Consider the following 25,607-nt stretch of genomic DNA (forward strand, 5'->3'; position numbering starts at 1 on the left):
GTAAGTCCTTGTTGTTTATCTATTTTATATACAGTGATGTGTACCTATTAATCCCATACTCCTAATGTATCCCTCCCCCTCCCCTTTCCCCTTTGGTAACTGTAAGTTTGTCTTCTATGTCTGTGAGTCTGTTTCTGTTTCATAAGTAAGTTGATTTGTATTATTTTTTTTAGATTCCACATATAAGTGATATCATATAATATTTGTCTTTCTCTGCCTGACTTACTTCACTTTCTATGATAATCTCTAGGTCCATCCATGTTGCTGCAAATGGCACTATTTCATTCTTTTTTATGGCTGAGTAATATTCCATTGTATATATGTATATACCACATCTTCTTTATCCATTCATCTGTTAATGGACATTTAGTGCTTTCAATTTCTTTTGAGATTTTTGGGAAGATCAAAGTAGACAAAAGTTTTCTCAGTTTTCCCATTGAGGACCTCTTTTGTGAAGAATGCTTCATTCATTTGATAAACATTTACTTATTATCTACTACAGGCTAAACTCTGTGGCTGATTTTAAATATATATATAGAGAGAGAGCATTCAGAGGATTTAAAATTTTTCAAAAAAGACAGAAATGTGAAAAAAATCCCAACAAAGCCTATGGTGAAGAGTACTGAAATAGAGGAACTGAGGTTACAACCCTGAAGGAGGTAATATTGACTCTTGAAGAACAGATGGGATTTTAAAGTGGAGATGGGGAGGAATGAAGGTCATTCCAGGTAAAGGGAGCAACTTTAGGAAATGCCAAAAAGTGAAGGAGGACAGAGCAGGGAAATATTGGAGCACAGCAACTAACAATGTGGCCAGAGCTTCAGGTGGGAGAGGGAATTAGGAGTTAATACAGTCCTGGGAGGGAGGGTGGAAGCCAAATTTTGAAGTTTGAATTGAATTGAAGGTTTAAAGAATTTCTCAGGCAAATGGGAGTGAAGGAGTATTGTTACCAGGCTGTGTGTGTGTGTGTGTGTGTGTGTGTTAAAATATACATAGCATGAAATTTACAATTGTAACCATGTTTAAGTGTGTAATTCAGTGACGTTAAGTATATTCACACTGTTGTGAAACCATCACCACCAGCCACATTCAGAACTTCCTCATCTTCCACAACTGAAACTCTGTACTCATTAAACACTAACTCCCTCCTCCACCCTCTCCCTAGCTCCTGGCAACCACCATTCTACTTTCTGTCTCTGTGATTTTCACTATTCTGGGTACCTCATATAAGTGGAATTACATAGTATTTGTCCTTTTGTGGTTTATTTTACTTAACATAATGTTTTCCAGGTTTATCCAGGTTGTAGCATGTGTCAGAATTTCCTTCCTTTTCAAGGCTGAATAATATTCCATTGTATGTATATATCACATTTTGTTTATCCATTGACACTTGGTTGCTTCCACTTCTTGGCTATTGTGAAGAATGCTGTTATGAACATGGGTGTCCAAAAATCTCTTCACAACCCTGCTTTCAACACTTTGGGGTTTACACCCAGAGGTGGAATTGCTGGATCATATGGTAATTCTTTTTAATTTTTTGAGAAATCTCCACACAGTTTTCCTTAGAATTTACACCACTTTACATCCCCACCAGCAATGTACAGGAGTTCCAACGTCTCCACCTCCTCACCAACACTTGTTATTTTGTGTCATTTTGTGGGTTTTTTTCTTTTTTAAATAAGAGCATCCCAGCAGGTGTGAAGTAATATATTATTGATTTGTTTTGTATTTTCCTAATGATAAGTGATATTGAGCATCCTTTTATGTGTTTATTGGCCATTTGTATATCGTTTTTGGAGAAATGTCTACTTGAGTCTTTTGCCCATTTTTGAATTGGGTTGTCTCTTTTAATATTGTTGAGGTGTAAGAGTTATTTATGTATTCTTGATATTAATCCCCTATCCTCTATAGGAATTGTAAATATTTTCTCTCATTCTCTGGGTCGCCTTCCACTCTGTTAATAGTGTCCTTTGATGCACAAAAGTTTATAATTTTGATGATATGACTTATTTTTCTTTTGTTGCCTTGCTTTTGGTGTCATATCTAAGAAGTCACTGACAAATCCAATGTCACAAAGTTTTTCTTATGTTTTCTTCTTCTTTTTTTTTTTTTAATTGGGGTATTGTTGTTTTACAATGTTGTGCTAGTTTCTACTGTACAGGGAGGTGGAGTTCCCTGTGCTATACAGCAGGTTCTAATTAGTTATCCATTTTATACATATTAGTGTATATATGTCAATCCCAATCTCCCAATTTATGTTTTCTTCTAAGAGTATTATATTTTTAGCTCTTACATTGAGGTCTTTGATCCATTTTGAGTCAATTTTTAAATATGGTGTCAGATTAGGGTCTGACTTCATTTTTTTGCATGTGGATACCTAGTTTTTTTGTTGAAAAGACTGTCATTTCCCTATTGAGTGGTTTTGGCACCCTTACTGAAAATCATTTGACCATATATGAAAGCTTATTTCTGGGTCCTCTATTCTATTCATTGGCCTATATGTCTGTCTTTATGCCAGTGCCACACTATTTTTTTTTTTTTTTTTTTTTTTTTATTTATTTATGGCTGTGTTGGGTCTTCGTTTCTGTGCGAGGGCTCTCTCCAGCTGTGGCAAGCGGGGGCCACTCTTCATCGCGGTGCGCGGGCCTCTCACTATCGCGGCCTCTCTTGTTGCGGAGCACAGGCTCCAGACGCGCAGGCTCAGTAATTGTGGCTCACGGGCCCAGTTGCTCCGTGGCATGTGGGATCTTCCCAGACCAGGGCTCGAACCCGTGTCCCCTGCATTGGCAGGCAGATTCTCAACCACCGCGCCACCAGGGAAGCCCGCCACACTATTTTAATTGCCATAGCTTTGTAGTAAGTTTTGAAATCGGAAAGTGTGAGACCTCCAAATTTGTTCCTCTTTTACAAGATTGTTTTGGCTCTTCAGGTTTCCTTCAGATTCTATACAAATTTTAGGAGAGATTTTTCTATTCCTGCAAAAAGCATTGTTGCAATTTTCATAGGGGTTGTATTGAATCTCTGGATAGCTTAGTATTGACAGCTTAACAATATTAAATCTTCCAATGTATGAACAGGGATATCTTTCCATTTATTTGTGATTAGGCTTTTATATATTTTAAGTGACATTTTATTTTTAATTAACATTTTCATTCTGTTCTTGTAACTTGAGATAAAAGGGGCTGTAGAATGTCACACAGCAGGTGCATAATAAAAGTATGTTACTGAATCAAAAACAAAAAAAACCAAACGGAGCAACAAAGCAGAACAATGGTTGCAGTTTCATAAACTATGCCCACCAATACTAAGATTTATCATAAACACCTAGGTTTACCTAAATAAGGCTGTGATGTTGGTCGTTAATTTCTTCTCCCCTTCCCTCTTTCTTTCTTTCCACAATTTCTCCTTTGCTGTACCCATCTCAAGCTTCCACTCAGGGATCTGCTCTCTTAGACAAGGAGGTTATGATTTTAAAGTCTAGCCTAATTTACTTAGAGTGAAATTCACCATTTTAAAGTGCACAGTTCAGTGAGTTCTGACAATGTTTACAGTCATTTAATCTTCAGGACCAGGCTTTGGACAGTGGACTTGATGGCAGCTTTCCATCAAGAGGGAAAGAGGGAAGCTTCTTCCCTTCCCTCTTTCCATCACACATGGAAAAAGTGGGTTTGCTGTTTGGTAGTTTCTCAAAAATCAAACATAAAATTACCATATGACCCAGCAATTCCACTTCTAAGTATAGATCCCAAAAATTAGAAACAGGGACTCAAACAGATACTTGCACATCAGTGTTCACAGCAGCATTCAGCATTAGTCACAATAGCCAAAATGAGGAAATAACTCAAATTTCCATAAATAGATGAATGAATAAACAGAATGTGGTATATACATACAATGGAATATTTTTCAGCCATAAAAGGGAATGAAGTTCTGACACATGCTACAACATGGATGAACCTTGATAACATTATGCTAAGTGAAATAAGCCAGATACAAAGGGAAAAAAATCATTGCATGATTCTATTTATAGGAGGTACCTAGAATAGCCAAATTCATAGAGACAGAAAATAGAATAGAAGGTACCAGAGAAAGACAAACACTGTGTGATCTCAATTATATGTAGAATCTAAAAAAAATTGAACTCATAGAAACAGAGCAGACTGGTGTTTGCTGGGGCTGGTAGGTGGGTTGAGGAGAGAAGAAGTGGGGGAAATGGATGAAGGTGGTCAAAAGTTACAAATTTTTAGTTATAAGATAAATGAGTCCTGGGGATATAGTATACAGTGGTGACTGCAGTTAACAATATTGTATTGTATATTTGATATTTGCTAAGAGAGTAGATCTTAAAAGTTCTCACCAGAAAAAAATAAAAGGTAACTATGTGAGGTGATGGATCTTAACTAAACTTATTATGATTAACATTTCACAATACATACATAAATCATTACATTGTACACCTTAAACTTACACAATGTTATTTGTCAATTATATTTCAAACTAAGCTGGGGGAAAAAAGGAAGGTACCAGGGGCTGGGAGGAGGGGGTAATGGGGAATTATTGCTTAATCGTCATAGTTTCTCTTTCCAATGATGAAAACTTTCTGGAAATAGATAGTGGTGAGAGTTCCACAACACCGAATGTACTTAATGCCACTGAATTGTACACTTAAAAATGGCAAACTTGGGGCTTCCCTGGTGGCGCAGTGGTTGAGAATCTGCCTGCCGGTCCGGGGAACGCAGGTTCGAGCCCTGGTCTGGGAGGATCCCACGTGCTGCGGAGCAACTGGGCCCGTGAGCCACAACTACTTAGCCTGCGCGTGTGGAGCCCGTGCTCCGCAACAAGAGAGGCCGCGATAGTGAGAGGCCCGCGCGCCGCGATGAAGAGTGGCCCCCGCGTGCCGCAACTGGAGAAAGCCCTCGCACAGAAACAAAGACCCAACACGGCCATAAATAAATAAATAAATAAATAATTTTTTTAAAAAAAGGTAAACTTCATGTCATGTATATTTTACCAATTTTAACATTTTATTTTTTAAAAAGTGGGTTTGCCTTACCTCTAAGGGACACAGGTGACTCCAAACCCTCTGGCTAAACACATAACACGCATAAAACCACGAGAATAAATAAAAATATAAAATAAATAAAAACCAATCAAAGAGCACTGCAAGTTGGGAGAAGGTTCGGAAAAGAGAGAGAAAACTGAAGGCAGGGCAACCAGATAGGAGGCTGCTGAGATGGCCCTGGACTGGCCTCAGTTAGAATATGGGCAGAGGAAGAGGGAAGATGGCACCCACACAAGAGGCAGAGAGAACACCAGGACTAAATGAACACAGCACAAGGCAGGAGGAAAGGTGGGAAATGCCAGGCCAGGACCACACTGTGAATTTTGTGAGCCCTAGGTGTTGTTCTTAGAGGACCCCTTCCTCCACAAAAAAAGAAAAATAAATAAATTAGATAATATTTTACTGTTGCATTGGTATAAGGATGAATACAACAGTATTATAGATTATAAACATTTTTTTGTCCTGAAAGTACATTTTTTTCCTTCTGATATTAAAAGAAATCAAAACATTTTCGTGGGCCCCTAAATATTCACATCTGGGCCCTTGGTGCTGCCTCTTCTGAGTGTCCTGGAGGAGGGGGTCCTGGGCCAGCCTGTGCAAGGCGCTGACGGTCTCCTACCTAAGACTCTGCCCTCCTTCCCCTTCCCTGTGGCTTCCTTACCTGATGGACGGCTCCAGGTATTGAGGACTGTGTTACAGCAGATATGTGATCCTGGGGGCAAAGTTGTAGGCTTCGCGTGGGGTTAAGACTGTGGACTCCAGAATCAGAACAAGTTGGGTCCGGGACTTCCCTGGTGGTCCAGTGGTTAAGACTCTGTGCTCCCAATGCAGGGGGCCTGGATTCAATCCCTGGTCAGGGAACTAGATCCCGCATGCTGCAACGAAAGATCCCGCGTGATGCAACTAAGACCCGGCACAGCCAAATAAATAAATAAATAAATATTTTTTAAAAAAAGAAAGAAAAAGAACAAGGTGGGTCTGAATCACAGCTCTCCCTGCTTGACTGTGTAAACTGGAGCAAGTTACTTAACCTTTCTAAGCCATGGTTTCTATCTGTAAAATGCACATAAGAGTTCCTAACATCATAGAGGTTTTTTGAGGCCTAAATGTGATGTGAAACAACCAGCTTAGCACTATGTCTGGTCCACGGCTGGCAAGTGCCGGCATCCCTTGGCTATCCTTAAATCCGGCACTTACCCAGCACCACTTCTGACTTGGTTTTAAACAGGCACAGTGATTTGCGGTTTGTTATGAGGGGGAAGAGGAAAGGTATGAAGACACCTGGAGAGGGGAAGAGAGAGGGGCAAAGGAGAAGGAACATGAACTATTTCATGCTTTTGCCCAGGACAAGCCCAGTGAGCCTTTATATATGTTAAGGCTTAATAAGAAAGTAAAAAACTAAAGTAGACTAAGTCTGCCTTTATTTAGCAAATATTATTTGAGTGCCCACAATGTGGCAGGGTTTCAGGGGTGGAACAGACAACCCCTGCTACCCACTCCTCTCCCTGCTTGCCTTCCAGACTTCTCTCCTATTCTTCTGAACAAACACAACTAGACTATTAGCCGATGTGTCAAACACATCCCTTAACCATCGCAGCTTCCTCCGTAAACTCATGCAGGCTTGGCTCCCATCACCACCTCTTTTTTCCTCCCAGTCCCACTTGCTGAAATCTTTCTGCAAGGCTCAAAAATAAAATCAGCTCCTGAATGGAGACTTCTCAACTGGGGAGACCATGCTCCACGCTGCAACCCTGTGTGCGCCTCTTGGGGCCTCCTTTTTTTGGGGAGTTCTGTTTCTGCTGCCTGACCTTTCCTCATAAACACAAGCTCCTTAAGGCGAAAGACTCATCTCTGATTCACCTCTGCTCCAGGAACACCTGCTGAATTGAAAGATCAGAGAAAGGAGAGGGGAAAACACCTTATACAACTTCCCGGGCCTCCCAGCCTGGTCTCTGCCTGCTTCACTGTTGAGGAGCTCACATCGGAAGAAAAAGCCCCATTACCATCACACCACGACCATCCCTGCTCTGAGATCTCTGCCCTGGTTTGCGTGAGGGATTTGGCTGCAAAGGTTTGTTAAGGTGTTCAGTGCTCCAAACACAACCTTCACAACAGAAAAAACAAAAAGGAATGGTGGGGGAGGAGGGAGAAGGACAGGGAAGTGAGCAAATACTCCCGCTGGCAGGTGATCCCTCTTGGGATCTGATCTGTTTACTTCTCCCTAAGGTCTCTGTGGAGGTCATCTCTGTATACGGAGGACAGGCCCTTACTTCTTCTGTCTCAGATGTGAAACCAGACCCAATTTCTGGGCATCGAATGGACTGGACCCTGGTACCCCAAAAGCTGTCAGCTCTGGGTTTGCACTTCCATTACAGAGCACCACTTCAAAACATGACTTTAGGTATTAGCTTACATGTACGTATGTCACACGAAGTATGTATGAATAAATATATTGATTATCTACCATAGGCAGGGCCTTGTGCTAAGGCGAACAGAAGATTCAAAAGCTAGAGTTCACTAGAGTTTAAAAGTAGTTTGTCGTACATATGGGATGTTCGCTGAAGCACTGTTCACAACCAGAAAAAAAATTAGAAACAATCTAAATATCCATCATGAGGAGAAGGGCCAATAAAATGTAGCACACTGGTTTCCTAGAATACAATAAAGTGCTTTAATGGAAGTAACCAGGGATCATATGTCAACGCTAATAGATCTTGAAAATATAGAGAGTGAAAAAGACAGATTGTAGAATGATGAATATCATAAAATATCATTTATGCAAGTATATACATAAGGAAAATAATACTCTACATATTCTATGAATGCATTAGAATCTGCATGTAAAAGTGTGTTTTTTAAATGGTACAGAGGGACACATACTTTCAGGGAGAGGGGAAGAAACAGAGAAAGGCTGTGATGAAAGGGGGCTTTTGCTTTTTCTATAATTACTCTCATTTTTTTAAGTAATTAGGAAGGTACTACCTAAATACATGAGAAGCTAAGTAATGAGTTCATCGATAACCACGACAACAACCTAAGCGACATCACGGGGCAGAATGGATTTACTCTCCCAGGATTAGCATCTGCAATAACGGCTGGGAGTTTAGAAGAGGAAGAGCTGGGCCCTGGGGAGCTCTGAGGAGGAGCTAAGGAATTAGTATTTACTTCCTTGGAAGTCTCTGGGAAAGGGAATGCTGTGACGAAAGTGGAGTGATGTGAAGATTCATCTGGCCACAGGTGTGCAATATAAAAATTTACATTACGAGTGTATGTGGGATTTGTTTTTCCTCATAGTTGTCAGACTCTGGAATTGGAGGGCACTATTTTTTTAACTTGTCAGGCTCTGGAAATTGAAGAACACGGTATTGCACAAGCTAAGCTCTGAGAGGAAATCACATTAGGAGAATGAGGGATGTTTTGGTGTAACCCCTGAGCCAAACTAGGGATCGGGGCCTCCCGGGGGATCTGGGGGTCAGTGACGTTCACTAAGTTTCCTTCACTGGTCTGTCAGCTCCTCGGGCTGGGGCTGTGACATCTTCCTTCCTGGAGCCCCAACGTAGAGAACAGTGCATGATGTCACATCACTCAGTGAACACTTGTTGGATGAATGAGTGGATGAATGAGTGGATGGATGAATGAATATTGCAGAAAGGTCAAAGAGAATAAGGACTACAGAGAGGCTTGTGGCTTGAATGGCTAACTCCCTAGCTCTGAGGAACTTCTGCCCCATTATCCATTCTCCCAGATGGTGTCTGTCCCTAGGAGTGTGGCTTTTATTTGCCTCCCGCCGCCACCTGCCCTCCTCGACTCCATCCCTAAACCCTGGGGTCCTTCTTGGGATGGGGGGAGGAGTGACTGTCAACTTACAGGGAGACCCAGGATACCGACGTCGGAAGAAGATAAAATTAAAAATCATTTGGAGAACTGAGTTGGGAAGATCCTCATAGGAGGTGGGTCAGGGTGGAGCAATGTATTGTATGTTGGAGGCGGGGGGGGGGGGGGGGGTGGGGGGTGGGATTCTAATCCAAGGCGGAGGGGAAATGAGCCTATTGGAAGAGAGGATCAGGCAGGTGGAAGGACTGGGGCCAGATATCAGAAAATTGGTTGAGGAACTGGTTCATGCAGAGGTTTTTCAAACGTGGAGCTCAGAATCCCAGGATTTCATAGACAGCCTCCAGGGGTTTCCCAAACAATGAGGCTGCTTCTGCCAAGGAGAGAAGATTAAAACTGCCAGAGGGATCTGTTCATCCATTATCTGCCCTACGTCCTGGGATCTGTTCTTCCATTATCTGCCCTACGTCCTGGGATCTGTTCTTCCATTATCTGCCCTACGTCCTGGGGTTCTGAGTAAGATTTCATTTGAAGGAAGAGACAGGTGTGTGTGTGTGTGTGTGTGTGCGTGTGTGTGCGTGTGTGTGTGTGTGTAGAGACGAGAGAGGAGAGGAGGGGAGGGGAGACAAGGGGAGGGGAAAGAAGGTCATTCAGCTAAAACATTTGAAAGAACACTGAGTACATAGTCTCTCTCTCTCTTGAAATGAGGTCATACATAAAAAGTATTCTGGGTGGAAAAGGCTCTCAATGAGTGTTTGTATTGGACTAGATGCAGGAAAAGAACTCAATCAAAAGACAAATTCACTTGAAATTACCAAAACTTGCCTAGCCCATCCTATGCTCAGGGTTGGGATTATCCCCAAAAGATCAAAATTAGGAGACTCAAAGCCCAGAGTAAGGGAAGCAGGGAGGTGTAGCTCACTGGTGTTTAGTTCTTGTTAATAATCATTAACACTCTACTGAGCACTTTTCAGGAGCTGTGCCCAACCTTCGCATGCATAATCTCATGAATTCTCACAATAGGCTAGGCAGTAGGCCCTATTCCCATCTCTACCAAGGCTCAGAGAGGTTGAGGAACTTTTCCAGCATCACAGCAGATCACAAGCAGCAGAGCTGGACTTTGAATCCAGGCAGCCTAACTTCAAAGTCCCTGAGCATAAGATGCAGTCATATCTCCCAAAGACCATGCCCTGAGCAGGTGTGGTTGAAGCAAGGTGCAGGCACCTGCAGCACCTGCACCTTCCTCTTCTGAGGAAGAAAGAACAACACTTTCATTTTTGACAGGGTTCCATGTGACACAATCCCTCATAGAAAAAAGTCCCTCATAGAAAAACCCTGTCTCTGTTGGGGCAGTTGCCTCCCTGGAAACCTTGGGTGGACTGACCACACCTGGAAGTTGCATTCCCTTCTTGATGCCACATATCTGAGAACTTAAAGGTATCTCACCTTCAATCAGTGAACAGGAGGATGAAGGGTCTGGCTAACTATAAAGGAAAATGAGGACATTTAATTTAAAGAAGAGAAGATTAGAAGGGGAGAGCTATCTCAAGCACTCAGAAAGTTTTCTCAAGGAAGAGTGACCAAGTTTATTTTGTGCAGCTCTGGGTCACAGAACCAGGGTCAGTGGGAAAGTAAGAGGGAGACAAATTTCGAATCAATATTACAAGTGATTTTCTTTTGATCTGTTTGAAAATGAAGTTGGCCACACTTAAGATAGTGAGCACCCCGTCAGAGGAAGCAATCAAGCAAAAACAGTTAGGAATCATGAGTGCTAAGAGGGAACTCATCTGTTGGGTAGAAGATTAAAATGACTACTAAAGCCTCTTCTGACTTGAAGATTCCCCAAGTTTATAATTATGATGTTTCTTCTCCTTTTCAAAATTTCTCACTGAGCCAAAGACTTAAGAATGAACCCAATGGTCATTCCAGCCACTGAAAATATAACGCCTTATAAATTCTTATATTCTGCATGTCTGTGTGAAGGGAGCCCCACCTATGACACAAGCCTATATGTCTGTCAGCAGGGGCAACATTTTTCACACTAATAGTACAAGTCAGAATAAATACCATCTCCATTTGGGAGACAGTCTTTGACAGAAGAGAATTGGCCTGCTTGATTAGGAGTATATGTCAGGCACTGATAATAGGGAAATCCTTTTCTGCTGAGCCCTAGAACCTGAACAGTCATAATGAGACCGATTTAATGAGCCTCCTGTTTGTTCTACACCAATATTAATTATAACGCTGTCACAGAAGGCAGCCAGCTCGAGATAAAATAGGTAAAATGCCCAGGAATTGGACTGGATTCAGAATCTTTTCCCCAGATACAAATAAGCTTGCAGTCATGTACATAAGTCTCTAGCAAGCAAGTGGATTTAACTCCTTCTTTAAGCTGTTTGGAAGAAATACTTATGGAATTGGTCTGAACAGCAGAAATGCTTCTGAACTTTGGGTTTGTCCTCAGAATGCGTCTACCCCAAATCTGTCTGACTGACTGAGTCTGATCAGTACCAACTTGTTGGTACCAACTTGTTGCTCCCTTGGAAAGAGAAGAAAAAGGCCCTTCTTGTTGAGTAGGTAGGCACACCTCCAACCCTTCATTTTGGTCAGGTCTCACAAATCTCTCCCCTTAAAGAAATGGAACTTCTTTCAGATAAAACTTAAACTGGGAATTGTCATCAATCCGGTTGAATAAATCATCACCAGGGGCCTATTTACTGCTAATACCTATTGAGCTCTACCAGGCACTCTTGTAACACAAATTACCTTGTGGTCAGTACTGACAGTGTGCTCTTTACAGGAAGCCCAGAGATGTTAAGCACTTTGTCCAAGGGCACACAGCCAGTTTGAGTCAGGATTCAAACCCAGGCTGACTGATTCCAGAACCAGGGTGCTTAACCACAGGCCATGCTGTGCATGGTGTTTGCAGGCGGTTTATTCATTCAGCAAGTGTTAACCGAGCACCTCCTATGTGCCAGGCACGTGCTGAGCAGAAATGAATAAGACACAGGCCCTATCCAGAGTAGTTCGGCAATTCCAGCAGACTGTAACAAACTGTCCCATTCCCTGGATGTCAGCAAGGGCTCCGGGAAATGAAGTGTAACCAGAGACTGTAAAGATAAGTAAGAATTAAGCAGTGAGTGGAGAGGGGAGCCTGAGAAGGAGGAGGTTACCAAAGGAATCCCTGGGATCAGGATGGCAGGAGCACAGCATTGTGAGATATCGAGGAATTACACAACAGAAAGAGGAGAGAGCTTTCTGACAGAAAGGACTTGGGAGGAGGCAAAACTTGAGCTTGGTCCTCAAAAATAGACACAGTAAAAGAAGATGAGCAGTGTATCTGACATATACTTTAAATCTGCTGAAATTTTTTCATATTTACATAACTCTCTCACTCCAACTCAGACCCAGGGAACTTTGCCACATGGATAAAGGATTGACTCCAAGGGGTTAATCGCCTGCCAATCAAAAGAGGCCACAATGGTTCTCTTCTCTTTTCTTACTAAATCCACATTGGTGAGATTGTGATGGTCCAAAGATGGTGGGCAGCTGATGAAGGAGGCATGGGAGAGGACAGACATGGAATCCTGAGCCTTGACTCAGGCAGACTGCGGTTACTCAGAATCTGACACAGAGCGGCAGAAAGAGTTAGAAGCAAAGCAAAGGTCCATAGGCCTGAAAACTCACACCAGTCCCTGGCTCTGATCCCAGAACCCACTGACTTGTGAACCCATGAAGTGGTTCACGTCCACCCACAGCTTCCCACCACCAGCATGCAGGTGGCCTTGCCTGGACCGCCTGGCTCTGCTCGTCTCAGTGCTGCCTGCCTCTGCAGTGGCTCTCCAACTTTAGTGCAGGCTGGAATTGCCTGCAAGGCTGACTGAACCACAGATGGTAGACCCCACCTTCAAAGTTTCTGATTCAGTAGGTCTGGGATAGTGCCAAGAATTTGCATTTCTAACAGGTTACCAGGAAATGCCGATAGTGGTCCCACACTTTGAGAACTGCTGCCCTATGGCACAAGGCAAGTTGTACCTCTCCAGGAAGACTTCCCCCAGCACTCCAGCCCCTCTGGCTTCTTTTCCCAGTCTTACTGCACATTTAAGTTAATACATACCGCAAAGACAAACCCACTGCCTTGAGAAGAAGCCAGACAGGCAATGGAAAATGAGGGAATTGGATGAGCTCAGATGTATATACATTCATTGTGTGAGAGATGGGAATGATGGTGACCTGGAAAATTCAGGCCCCAATAAAAGGGGGCAACTCACTCAGCTCTAGTCAATTTTTGCTGGGTGTCCTTGCAAGTTCAGGATTGCCAGGTCTTCTTGCTTTCACGAGAAGGTAGAAATCATGGTTTTTTTTGCAAAATATTCCAATTTCTCAAAGTTGGTTCAAGATTTTTAAAGACAATATCAGGATCAGTCAGGTGACCTCTAGCCTCCTGCAGCTTTAATACTTGATGGTTTGGGCTTGTGGTAAAGTATTTGGATGATGTGTTCTGGCCTATCTCAGGGAGGAAGGTTAGAAACACCTGCACTCCATGAGGGCCACTCACTCTTGTCATATTCTTTCCAAAAACCCCTTACCCAAATCTAATCATGAGAAAAACACCACAAACCTAGATGGAGGGACATTCTACAGGAGACCTGACTGGCACTCCTCAAGACTGTCAAGGTCATGAAAAGCAAGGAAAGACTGAGAGAGTGTCACAGACCAGAGGAGACTGGGGTGCCATGACAACTAAATGCAATGTGGTACCCTGGAGTGGATCCTGAAACAAAAAGAGGACATTGATGGAAAAACTGATAAAAATCCAAGCAAAGTCTGGAGTTTAATTAATAGTAGGGTTCCTCATCTGTAAAATGAGAGAGTTGGAGCTGATCCTTCTACCACAAGTGTGTTCCACGGCCCAGCAGCATTGGCATCACCTGGAAGCCTGTTAGGAATGCAAAATCTCAGGCCCCAGCCGCACCTACTGAATCAGAGTCTGCATTTTAACAAGAATCCCTGAGGTGATTTGTATGCTTGTTCAAGTTTGAGAAGTACTGGCCTATTTCTCAAAGTTTAGTGTGCATCAAAGTCACCTGGGATGCTTAAAAATGCAGATATCCGCTTATAGGTGGAATCTAAAAAAAAAAAAAAAGATGCAGATGAACTTATTTACAAAACAGAAATAGACTCACAGAGAATGGATGTATGGTTACCAGGGGGGAAGGGTGCAAGGGAGGGATAGTCAGGGAGTTTGGGATTGACGTGTACACACTGCTGTATCTAAAATAGATAAGCAACAAGGACCTACTGTAAAAAAAGAAAAAAAAATTTTTAATTTTTTAAATGTAAAAACTTTTTTTAAATGCAGATATCAAAGCCCCATCACAGATCAACAGACAGGAAACCCTGGGCCGGGAGACTGGGACTCAGCCTTTTTCATGAGCTCCCCAGGGCCTCACTTTGAGAAACACTGCATGGCTTGTGCCCTCTCACCCCAAACCCCACTGAACATTCTGTTTTCGCCTCACCTTACAGCCTCTCCCTGGCCCCAGAGCCCGTGGCTGCTTGTCTCTTTCAGATCAGGAGTCCCAGGCTGGTGTTCCAGGCAAATTCACCCTCAGGGAGGGGAAGGGGGAGCCGTGATTTGCAACATTTGCATGGTGGAAATACGCCCACCACAGTGGATTTCAAGCACCCAGTGTGATGTCCCTGAACACGGAATTGGGGAAAGATGGGCACACTCAGTCCTTTAGTAGGCGTGGCTGCAGCACACCTGAGTTCACGGCCCTTGTTTCACTTGCAGTAATTCTCAGGGAGCCAAGCCTACCTTTGGTTCTTATTGAAATGCCAGTCATGCGCTCAACACTCTACTAAAGGTTGTAGAGGACAGCAAAGCGGCATAAAAGATTAGGCAATAGGGTTGAGTGATTCAGCGCTCAGGCTCTAAGACAGGACTGGATTCAAATCCAGATCTGCCTCTTATAACTGTGCAACCTTGGACAAAATAAATTGCTTAACCTCTTTAAGCAATTTACTTTGTAGAAATAAATATGTATGTACACGTATGCACACACGCAATATATATATACATATATGATAGTGCCAAATACTAAGAAAATATATATATAATTACATGTGTGTGTACAGATATATTATATACTATATACACACAACCTCAAGGAGCTTTTGGTCTAGCCCTTATAAGGAAATATTAACGTGTTCTAATTTAAAAGTTGGGTGGTCGATACATGGGTATTCATTTTATTATTTGTCTTTTGATTACACATATATGGCATATAATCTTTTGACTGTATTATTTATTTCAGAATAAAAATGGCAATACAAACCCAAATGAAGTTAATCACTAAAATGTGTCATCACATTATGACAGTTCATCCACGTCATTATCCTTCGCATCCATGTCACTGTCTTGAAAAGTGAGGTCATGACCCACTGGGAACTTGGCTAAGAACGTGGCTCTGTTGGGATGTCAGCTGGATGCTTGATGAAGCTAAGGGCCTCTGATTCTCTTTGCAGCTTGTGGGTGCACCCTTGAAGAGACACGAGGGAACCCCATTCAACTAAGAGGGACTTTGTTTATGCTTCGTGGGGACCTGAGTCAGACATTCTATCATTGCCACCACCAGACACAATTGAACTCCTATAAACCAGAAAGCAGGCTCAGAAATGGGGCCAGAGGGGAAGTACAGTGTGACTCAGGAAAGACACAGGCCTTTTCCCCCTTCCATTTAACCACTCTTCAGCTGAAAGCCTTTCTAACAACTGAAATAAGTCATTCATACTCCTTTCTAGGATCCACTAAATGTCCCAACTACCTCCCCCTTTTCCAGGTGATGTCTTGTTTTAAGGTGCTGAGTGATGAGAGTGGCCGTGGCTGGGCTGCTGGTGGACAGCAGACCCTTGGCCCTGACCATTAATATTGTAGGTCCTTCTCTGGGCCTCAGGCTCTTTCCTAAACCAGCAAGATGGGTGAGGCGACCTCTCAAGCCTCTTGTAGCTTTAATACTCCATGGTTTGGGCCATAATAGAATCTTTTGGTGATGTGTTCAGACCAATTAGGGGGAGCACTTTCAAATCACATCACCCCCTTGATTTCTTATGCTTTTCCTGCTTTGTTTCTTGTAAGATATTTCTACGTAGGAAATAGGGGAGACAGTACATTGCATTTACCCAAGTAAATAATAAAAATAGCTAATGCTTAAATAATGTGCCAGGCACTACTCTAAGTGCTATACAATATATCAGTTCAACTGAGGAATATACTATTGTTATCATTATCCCCAGTTTACACATGGGTAAACTGAGGCATGGAGTAATTAAGTGGTTTGTCCAAGATCATACAACCTGTACGTGTCAAAACCAGGATTATGAACCCAAGTAGTTTGACTCTGGAATCCATGCTGTAATCACTGCACTGCCTTTAGACTGCACTGCCTTTAGACTGTATGTTATCCAGATTGTTCCTGATAGAGTAGTAGCCTTTCTTTGAGGGGGTAAAGCTAGGAGATCCCATTTTATCAAGCTTGGAAACTACTTAGAATCCAGAAATTTGAAGGCTCAGTTTAGAAGCATTGTTGTCCCAGATTCTAGAAATGATTCTCTGCTTTTGCCTGAAAAGGTATCCAAAGGTTTGCCTTAACATTTCCTTTTCCGTCACTTCTTAACGGATCAGCAGCAATGGGATGGTTTTAAACACAGGGCAAATCAAGGCGGTGGAGAACCCAGTTAAGAGAGGCAGGAAAGCAGGATTCTAGTCTTCCAGCCTCTGGCCCAAGAAGCGGTGCACATTGGGGGAGGTGCTTCACCTCTCTGGACCTCACATTTCTCACTTAAAGAAGTGAAGATAGATGACTTTAGAGGTCCCTTGCCTCTCTAAAAGAGACTGTGAGCCTCTATTCTTCCCCCAACTATACCAGTTGCTGACGATGAAGCGATAAGGCAAATGACAAGCAAGTTTTGACGGTGCTCTGAAAGCAGACAGCAGACAAGTAAATTCAGATCCCAGGAATGTGAGAGAAAACTCTGGCATGGCCTTCCTATTTCAACAAACAACAAATCAATGCAGAAACAGCCAGGTAATTAAGAGTCAATTTAATTTTCATTTTCAGACTTTGTTCATCCTAGACCCATCCTCCAAACTACCTATTTTTACCAAAGTTCATCCCAAGCCCAGAAAACAGAGGTAAGGAAGGACCTTTCCCCCTCCACAATCCTTCACAATCCTTTTTCACATTTGATGATAGAAACAAAACCTTTAAAATATTCAACACAAAATGTTTGAGACTTCCAGAGTTTGTGAATCATAACATATCATCAATCTGTCCAAAACATGGCTAATAGACTATAAGTTCCTTCATTATACCTCAGTATCTGATGAGGAGGCACTCAACAAATATTTGTTGATTAGTGACAAATGTGTTGATGGAAAGTTCTAATCATTACCAACGAAAAATCAGACTCATGTGTGTGCTGATTAAACCTCAGATTGCTTCTCCTGGGTTCATCACAAACTCCATTCATTGTCCAACCAGGCAGTGAGAGCCCCTCAACTTTTACCCTCAAACAGTAAGATTTTACCAGAACATCTGATGCTCAGAGTGCCATCCGACACATTTCACTGAGGAACAGTGAGAGGGATCCAGCACGCAAGACACCGAAGCCTAAAGTCACTGTTGCCTGGGAAACCCTGTGCTTAGAACTTGATAAGGGTTTGGTGGATTATTCCCCAGCCCTCTTACGCATTTAGTGTTGTAACCTCAGGAGGTCAGTGCCAAAGGGGTTGATAAGTAATGAAAGTGCCTGGGGGAGGGGAGGAAGGACAGGACTGTTAGCGAATTTAGGAAGTCAAAGTACAGCACCCAAGGCTAACTTCTCTGAAGAACCCAGTGTTCTTGCTTTGAGGGACACTGGATCTCAATGGCATTGCCACCTGGCCTGGGAAAAGCCTGCCTCTTTGCAAGCCAGGAGACTTGAATCAATTATCTCAGTCTGTGTCCTTGCAATCCTGACACTGGGGCAGAGTAGCCCAAGGGTCTTTTCTGTATGACTGGCAAACCATGAGTTAACTTGAGAATGAGGTCTGGTGGGATATATGCTCAATTAAAGAGGAAGATTATTTGTTCAGCTAAAGAAGATCTATGCTTTAATTATGAATTTCACTATCTGAAGGTAACGAGTGACCCTGGTCCCCTGCTAGGATCTGGGGAAGATGATCTTCACCCTTTGGGAACGTAAGCACATCTCACTTACTCAAAGCAGCTGTAAGCCTTACAAAGAAGGCAGGGCTCCTCACCTGCAAAATTCTAGTGGGAAATGAGACCTAGTCAAGGCTCAGAGGGTCGAGCCCTGAATACCAATTCTGATGAGTAGAGAATACACACAGCCATCAGCTAAGTTTTCACGCTCAGTGGAGCATTCTTCTTCTCTTGGAAGCAATTACAATAACCATCATAATTCCACCTGTTATTGTATAGTTCTGTTCAACTTCTCAAACACCTTCCCAAACAGTCTCTCATTTGGATCAGCCGAATTCCAAATCTGTTTATTTTAATGTGGCATTCTGTTTTCTTTCTTTCCTTTCTTTGTTTTCAGCCAGTTCTGGAATCCTTCTAAACTTACTATTGTCAAGCACTCCATGGCCTCCTCCAAGCTGCCTGGCTTACGAGAACAAAGAACCAGGAGCAGTTCTGTCCAGGGGAACTTTCTGCAATGATGGAAGTGCCTTATACCGACACAGCCCAATAGAGCAATTGCTACCTCCATATGGATAGTGAACACTTAAAACGTGGCTACTGTGACTGAGGAATTGAATATTAAATTTTATTTCATTTGAATTAATTTAAATGAAAATAGCCACACAGGACTAGTGGTGCTAGATGGGACAGTGCCATTCTGGGGACTTTTCACAGTAGAGGGTAGAGAAGGTTAAACTGTCAGTCATCATTGCTTAACCTCCTTTCATTTCCAAACGGTACTGATTTCCACACGTGGAAATTTAAAGATTTTTCAGACTTTACATCAAACATCCGTATAGTCCACATGCATTAGTGCTGGGGTTGTATGCTTTTTCCTCAAATGCAAATATGGCTCAACATAATGTGCAGCAGTAGCAACTTTATTCTTCTGCAGGGTCTGGGGACCTTCGCATCCCTGCTGGGAGGGCTCCATGCTCTCAGGCTTGTGAATTCCCCACCCTGCACCCACACAGCTCGAGGCTTCTAAAGAGCGCCCTTTGTCTCCTTGGCTTGTGTGTCAAGGAGGCAAAGGGTTCTGTTGCACGGCAATTAATCAAATGGCCCACTTCCACCTTTGATCTGGGAGAAAATAGTCAAGATAACATTGAGGAGGAGAAAGTGAGAGACAGTGACAGAGAAATGGACAGGGGAGGGAGAGGAGAAACTGTGCTAGAGAAAGAAGGGGGAAAGGTAAGGTGGAAGGGGAGAGATGGCGGGAAGGAAGGGAGTGGGCGTTTTAGAGTCCAGCTGTCATTCTCCAGTCTGTATTCTTTAGGAAACCAGGATGTCTCACACCACCGTGGCAAGTTCCTTTCCTACTACTGGCCAAATTCAAGCCACCAGATATCTTAACTCGGAAGAAAAGCCTCATAAAGGTTTATTGGAAATAATAGGTTTGGACCATGCCTATTAACTTCCTACTCCAATACCCCTACGTCTACTTTTCACTCAGGTCAACAATGGGTATACTTCAAGGTGGCACTCAGAAAGGTCCTGTCTAAGAGAGAGTGCTCCCAGGAAAATATGGTAAGCCTGCTTGTCTCTGAGAGCTCCTGTAGACATTTAAACTTTCTTTATCCTGATTGAAAAACCAGAAATCCATGATTAACTGCAGAGAAGGCAGGAACTAGTAATCATTTGTGATTAACTACAAGAGCATAGGAGCAAAACTTTTCTCAAGGCCTTGCAGGGTTTACCTTTAAATGAAGCTCTTTAGACAATGGCTGGGTGGAGGGTAGTCCTGAAAGAGAGAATTGAAAAAGAAATGGCGTTATTTTGTTCAACTAAAGAGAAATGAAGTATTCAGAAACAAGGATTATGTTGGCATTTGTTTTGCTTTCCTTGAAAAAAAAAAGAGCTATAATATGTGTTCCTTTTGTACATCTTAAAAACATGTTAGGGACACACTGAGCTGATAGGTATGAAAAATTATGAATAGTCCACTCAGTAATTAAAGATGTCTTCTTTTCTTGGCCCTTTTATTTATTTATTTTTTCTTGGCCCTTTTAATGACAGTACTTCCTGCACAATCCATTTTAATCCAATTCTTTGATATTTAAAAAAATGGAGATTCCTATAATTGATTCATAGAGAAAGTTGATTTATCCAAAGGAACTGAGAAAAGTTAGTCTTGGAGACAATTGTTGTAGATTTTTTTATGAGGTTACAATTTGGCAGTTACAGGGGAAATTATCTAGAGATGCAAAGAATTGATCTGCAGTTTTTCTAGAGAACAAACTTGATGATGTCACACGATTGCATAAATACACAGACACAAACACACTTACCCTCTTCACAGTTGTGAGGTCAGCTGGATTTGGGGCCAGACTAATGTTATAAATGTTCTAAATGATGATCCCAACCCTCTTGGGTTCTGTGAAACATGTCCAGTTTTCCCTGACCAGACATTGGAGTCTGGTTATATCTGTCACAGATGAATGAGTTTGTTCTTGGCCTATGCAACTCAAACCCTCTAGGAACCTCTTTGAAAACCACAGAACCTCATTCCATGCTTGATTTTGCACTAAGATCTTTCAATGGGTTGAAACATACAGCAGGTAAGAGCAGGTGTTCCCAGCTTGCAGCCCAGCTCCGTGCCTGAGGAGGCTGCAGAGGGCATGCCGTTCTCATTAACAACGCACCATCTCCACGTTCTCTTCCTGAAACAGGCTCACCTTGTTTCAGACAGGAGAATGGCGACAGAGGCGGGCAATATCTTGACCACTCCACCTCCCAGGAGAATGCTTACAAACAGAGGAAATGTACAAATGAAGGTTAATACACAGCCGGTTGCTAGAAACCTTAAGAAAGCTCATAAAATGTCTTGAAGGCAAATCTTGGCCTTAGCTCCCATCTGACCTAATGATCCAAACATGCAGGAAAATCCAATGGGTATCTCCAGGTACCCTGGATTACCAATTGGAATTTTAGATATCATGGTATACAATGAATGGCTGGAATGGTAGGGAAGATTTCCAAATTCGGAGGGCTCAGAGACTCATTCTACTTTTCTAATTTACAAATGAAGTGCAAATTTTGGTCCATTGGTGACTTACGCAAGCTGACAAAATAACATCTCTTTCTGAACAGCTGCCCCATCAGCTCTGGACAGTTGCTAATCTAAAGTGCTAAGTAACAATGAAACGTTGCAAAATCACAAAGACTCACGCTGTCCGTTTGACAGGGATGTCACGTACAGCACTGAGAAAGAATACCTCCTGTCAGAGGTCCACCCACGGCCTTCACTGCAGACTTGGGGGTGGGGGTGGGGTGACTTTGGAGGCATGGAGCCCTATACCCTCCACACCCGATTCACCCACACCACAAGTATTTCTTCACATCAGCCTGGCTAGCTGGCTCCAGGCCCCCCAAAAATGGGAGGAAAAAGAAGTATCACTTGAATCAAAAGAATTCATAATGCTGCTTCCAGATACTTTATTCCTTTTTGCACTTCATAGTTGCTGTAACAGAAAAAAAGAGGGGGAGCTGCTCCACTAAGTATGAGAGAAAATGACAAGACCACACGAGGGCAAGAAATTAGAAGGCACAAGAGTCTTTGTGATGAATACTATTTGTTTTAGAAAAATAATCAGTAACACTTACCAAATGCTTACTATGTACCAGGCACTGGGCATGCATTATTTCATTTACTGCAAGTACATATTGCCCTGTGAGGTAGGCATTTGGTCTCCCTTTAACAGTTGAGGAAAGTCAAGCTTTTGTCCCAAGTTGCACAGATGGTAACAGAAAGGCAGGGTTTGCACTCAGGTAGTCTGACTCCCAGGCCTGGCTCTTAACCACTCTGCTGTAAAAGCCAAACAGTGCCTCATGAGGGCTCCTTTTAACCCAGCTGACATCTTCCAAGCAAGAGAAAATCTTTTCTATGTCACATTTCACAATTACTGAACATTACGTTTTAGGATGTCAATCTTCCAAGAGGCTTTTCCCTGACTCCTTCCCTAGGGACCCTCTCAGGGGGAGTCGTGTGGACAAGAAATCAGTCACAGGTAGCTAGCACAGGTTCACAAGGGCCAAGTTAGGCCAGACGAAGGCCAACCACATTTGCTTTTTAATAAGGTTATTAGTCTGCTCAATCGGGGAACATGGTGTGTCTGATTTTCAACAAGATATCTGGCCAATATCTCTCAGGATATTTTGGTGGACAGGGTAGAAAATGCGGTGATTGGAGGTGTGGGAAACTATCTTCCCCAAAGCTGGTCCATTAATGGATTGGCGTCCGTCTCAGACACCGCCGACCAACATTTTTACCAACAACCCACACATTCTAAAATCCCACAGGCACTCCCATTACCCTTCTCCTGGTACCTGCCTCTGCCAGGCCTATCCACACGTACGCACCACCCACACCCCAAGCCTTGCTTTCTTTTGTCTCTGGTCCTCGACTCATGTGATTTCCCAGGCTGGAACACTCTTTTTTCTTAAATTTAAAAAAAATTTTTATTGGAGTATAGTTGATTTACAATGTTGGGTTAGTTTCAGGTGTACAGCAAAATGTATCAGTTATACATATACATATATTCACCCTTTTTTAGATTCTTTTCCCATATAGGCCATTACAGAGTACTGAGTAGAGTTCCCTGTGCTATATAGTAGGTTCTTATTAGTTATCTATTTTATATATAGTAATGTGTATACGTCAATCCCAATCTCCCAGTTTATCCCTCCCTCCCCCTCCCTCTTGGTAAGCATAAGCAGGCTGGAACACTCTTATTTCTCTAATGCCATGTCTTTCACTGCTCAGCTTCAAGGTCACTTCCACAAGGAAGCTTCCCCTAAACATTGCCCACCAAGACTGGACTAGATGTTCACCCTTGACCTCTCTCCCCCTGCACGTGTGCCCCCAGAGCGCCGTAACACCCATTAAAGCATTAATGTCTCTCAGACTTTGTCCTCAGACCATAAGCATCAGAATCACCAAAGAAGCCTGTTTAGCATGTAGGTACTTTGGGCCCCATCATAGAATCCGAGTGGAACCCAAGAGTATGAATTCTTAGTAAAGCACCGTAAGTTGTTAACATGCGCACTGAAGATCCAGAAACAATTCAAAAGAGGCTGTGTGCCCTTGAGATGAGAACAACAGATAAGCAGAATTCAGGCACAGCAAGACTAACTCAGTTGCCCAACATCTCAAAGTAAAACCAGAGTTGTTCCCAGAAGAAAATAATCAGGTTATTTTCTGTTCTCTTTAAGGACCTAAAGACTTAAAGTGAAGAGGTAGGTGGAGAACTAGATAGTCTCTAAGGTGTGTCTAGTAGGGCTGAAGAAGCCCTAAACCCTGTCTGGTGAGGAAGGAGTCAGAGCTTTGTAACAAGGGGCAGTCATGCTTACCTCCAAAGCAGGTAAGCGCAACAGCAGATGCAGCCTCCAGACCGCAGAAAAAAGCAGAAAGTGCAGAGTGAGTCCAGCCAACAAGCTCTCCCTGCATATACTGACCCCCTGGGAGTGACATGAGTCAGGGTTTGAAAAGCTGGGAAAATGGAAAAGCAAGAGGTACTCTTAGTTAACTGAAAACCATCCTCGGCCAGGCCCAGATAAGCAAGGCTTTCACATGGTGCAATGACTCTATCATGGTAATGTTCATTATCCAGAAGTAGCCCTGCAAAATATTTTTATTTTCCTCCCCAGTTCCAAGGTACCAGAGAGCCGTTTTCCCAAACTTGCCATGACCCATTCTTGGTTTGAAGACCTACTGAAATTAGTAGAGTTCTTTATTTGAATTGGTCAAGAGGCGCTTGTTTTTGAAAGCCCTTTTGGCTGCAGACCCCCAATAGATGTCTATCATCACTAACAAGCCCACTTTTTTCCTTTTTTTTTTTTTTTTAACTCTTTATTGAATTTGTTACAATATTGCTTCTGTTTTACGTTTTGCTTCTTTGGCCCGAGGCATGTGGGATCTTAGCTCTCCACGAGAGATCAAACCCACACCTCCTGCATTGGAAAGCGAAGTCTTAACCACTGGACTGCCAGGGAAGTCCCCCACTTTCTCACATATATTTTCAATGAGGTTTTCTCAACACTGAGAATCATCAGCTTAAGTTTTTCTTAATCTCTATTTAAAACACACAAGACATCACTGATTTTGAAAATTCTGTTTCTGTCCTATAGCTTATTATCCAGGCAAGCCCCCTAAATTAACAAATAGTTTCACTAAGTCGGTTGCTTGCGTAAGGCTCACTGTCTGATATTTAAGCGAAAAAGCCCAGATGCCGGCACATTCAATGTTTATACATTTAGCAACCACCTCAAACCCTTCCCCCACCCACTCCCCAAAAGCAAATCCATGAATGCTCATCGTAAATGTAAATATTGCCTAATATAGTGTTTCCAAGTGTTCAGATGAGGCAAACTAAAACAGTCAAGACCGCAGACGTGCTCATGAATATGTCACATATTTGGTCTTGTACAAACCAAAGCAACTTCTGATGCTCTTCTCCCCATAAAATTATAGAAAGGCTTTACTTATAAGTCATGGGCACAAGTCAGTCACTAAGTCATTATCACACTGACATCTCTGGCAGCATTTCCTTAAATGACACCATCCACCTCTCAGCTCTAAAAGTCACTTAAGTGTCTCAACCAAATCATCTATAAAGCAAATAAACTCTAGGAAGATACCTCAACCTAACACAAATACTCCTAATGCTGAGAAAAATAAAGAAAAAAGCTTGCTTATAAAGAAAGCTAATTTCATATTCCTGTCAGAGAGCCATCAAGTAATACTGCTGGAAAAATAAAAAGTACCTTATCCAGAAACAGTTGAATTAAGCAGATGAATTTTGACAGGACCTGAATAATTAAAGTTTCCACTGCAGCTTTAGAAACTCCTGTTCTGAAACCCATTTTGTCAGCCAATGCCAAAGACTGTTTTTTTGGCTCAGGAACATAAAATCCAAATAATCCCAGACGATAAGCTGCCTCTTAGCCTCAACACCTTCAGATAGTGCCTTTCAAAGAACAACTCTTTCCCCTGGAAAAGGATCTGTCATCGACATTGTCATGTTAATTGGCCAAATTCAAACACAAGTCATCTCTAGAACCAGCAATAGGAAGACCTTTGGGTAGACTGTTTTAAAACTTTTTCCTAAAGGAAAAGAGACACGTTAATAAAAAGTCGACCTTGTCTTATTCGACCCTGACAATTAAGAACCCAAAACCAAAATGCTTTTTGTTAACTGCTGCCGGCAAAGGAGTCTTATTCTCTGCACTCTTCATTGGACAGCAAGAAATGGCATCCAGACCTCAAAACTCTATATGATAATAAATGGTTGGAAGTGATACGGATACATTTCCATCCACATATAATCCAAAATTTTGTATCAAACCACAGTTTTGCTTTTCTTCTGGAGCAAGTTTCATCCCAGATCTGTTCACAAGCAGCAGAAATCTAGGTTTAAAGGTGAGGCACTGAGGGCTCCATGGAGCCTGGCTCCTGTGTCATGGCTTCT

Source organism: Balaenoptera ricei, chromosome 16 (genome assembly GCF_028023285.1).
Source record: "Balaenoptera ricei isolate mBalRic1 chromosome 16, mBalRic1.hap2, whole genome shotgun sequence".
Lineage (NCBI taxonomy): Eukaryota > Metazoa > Chordata > Mammalia > Artiodactyla > Balaenopteridae > Balaenoptera > Balaenoptera ricei.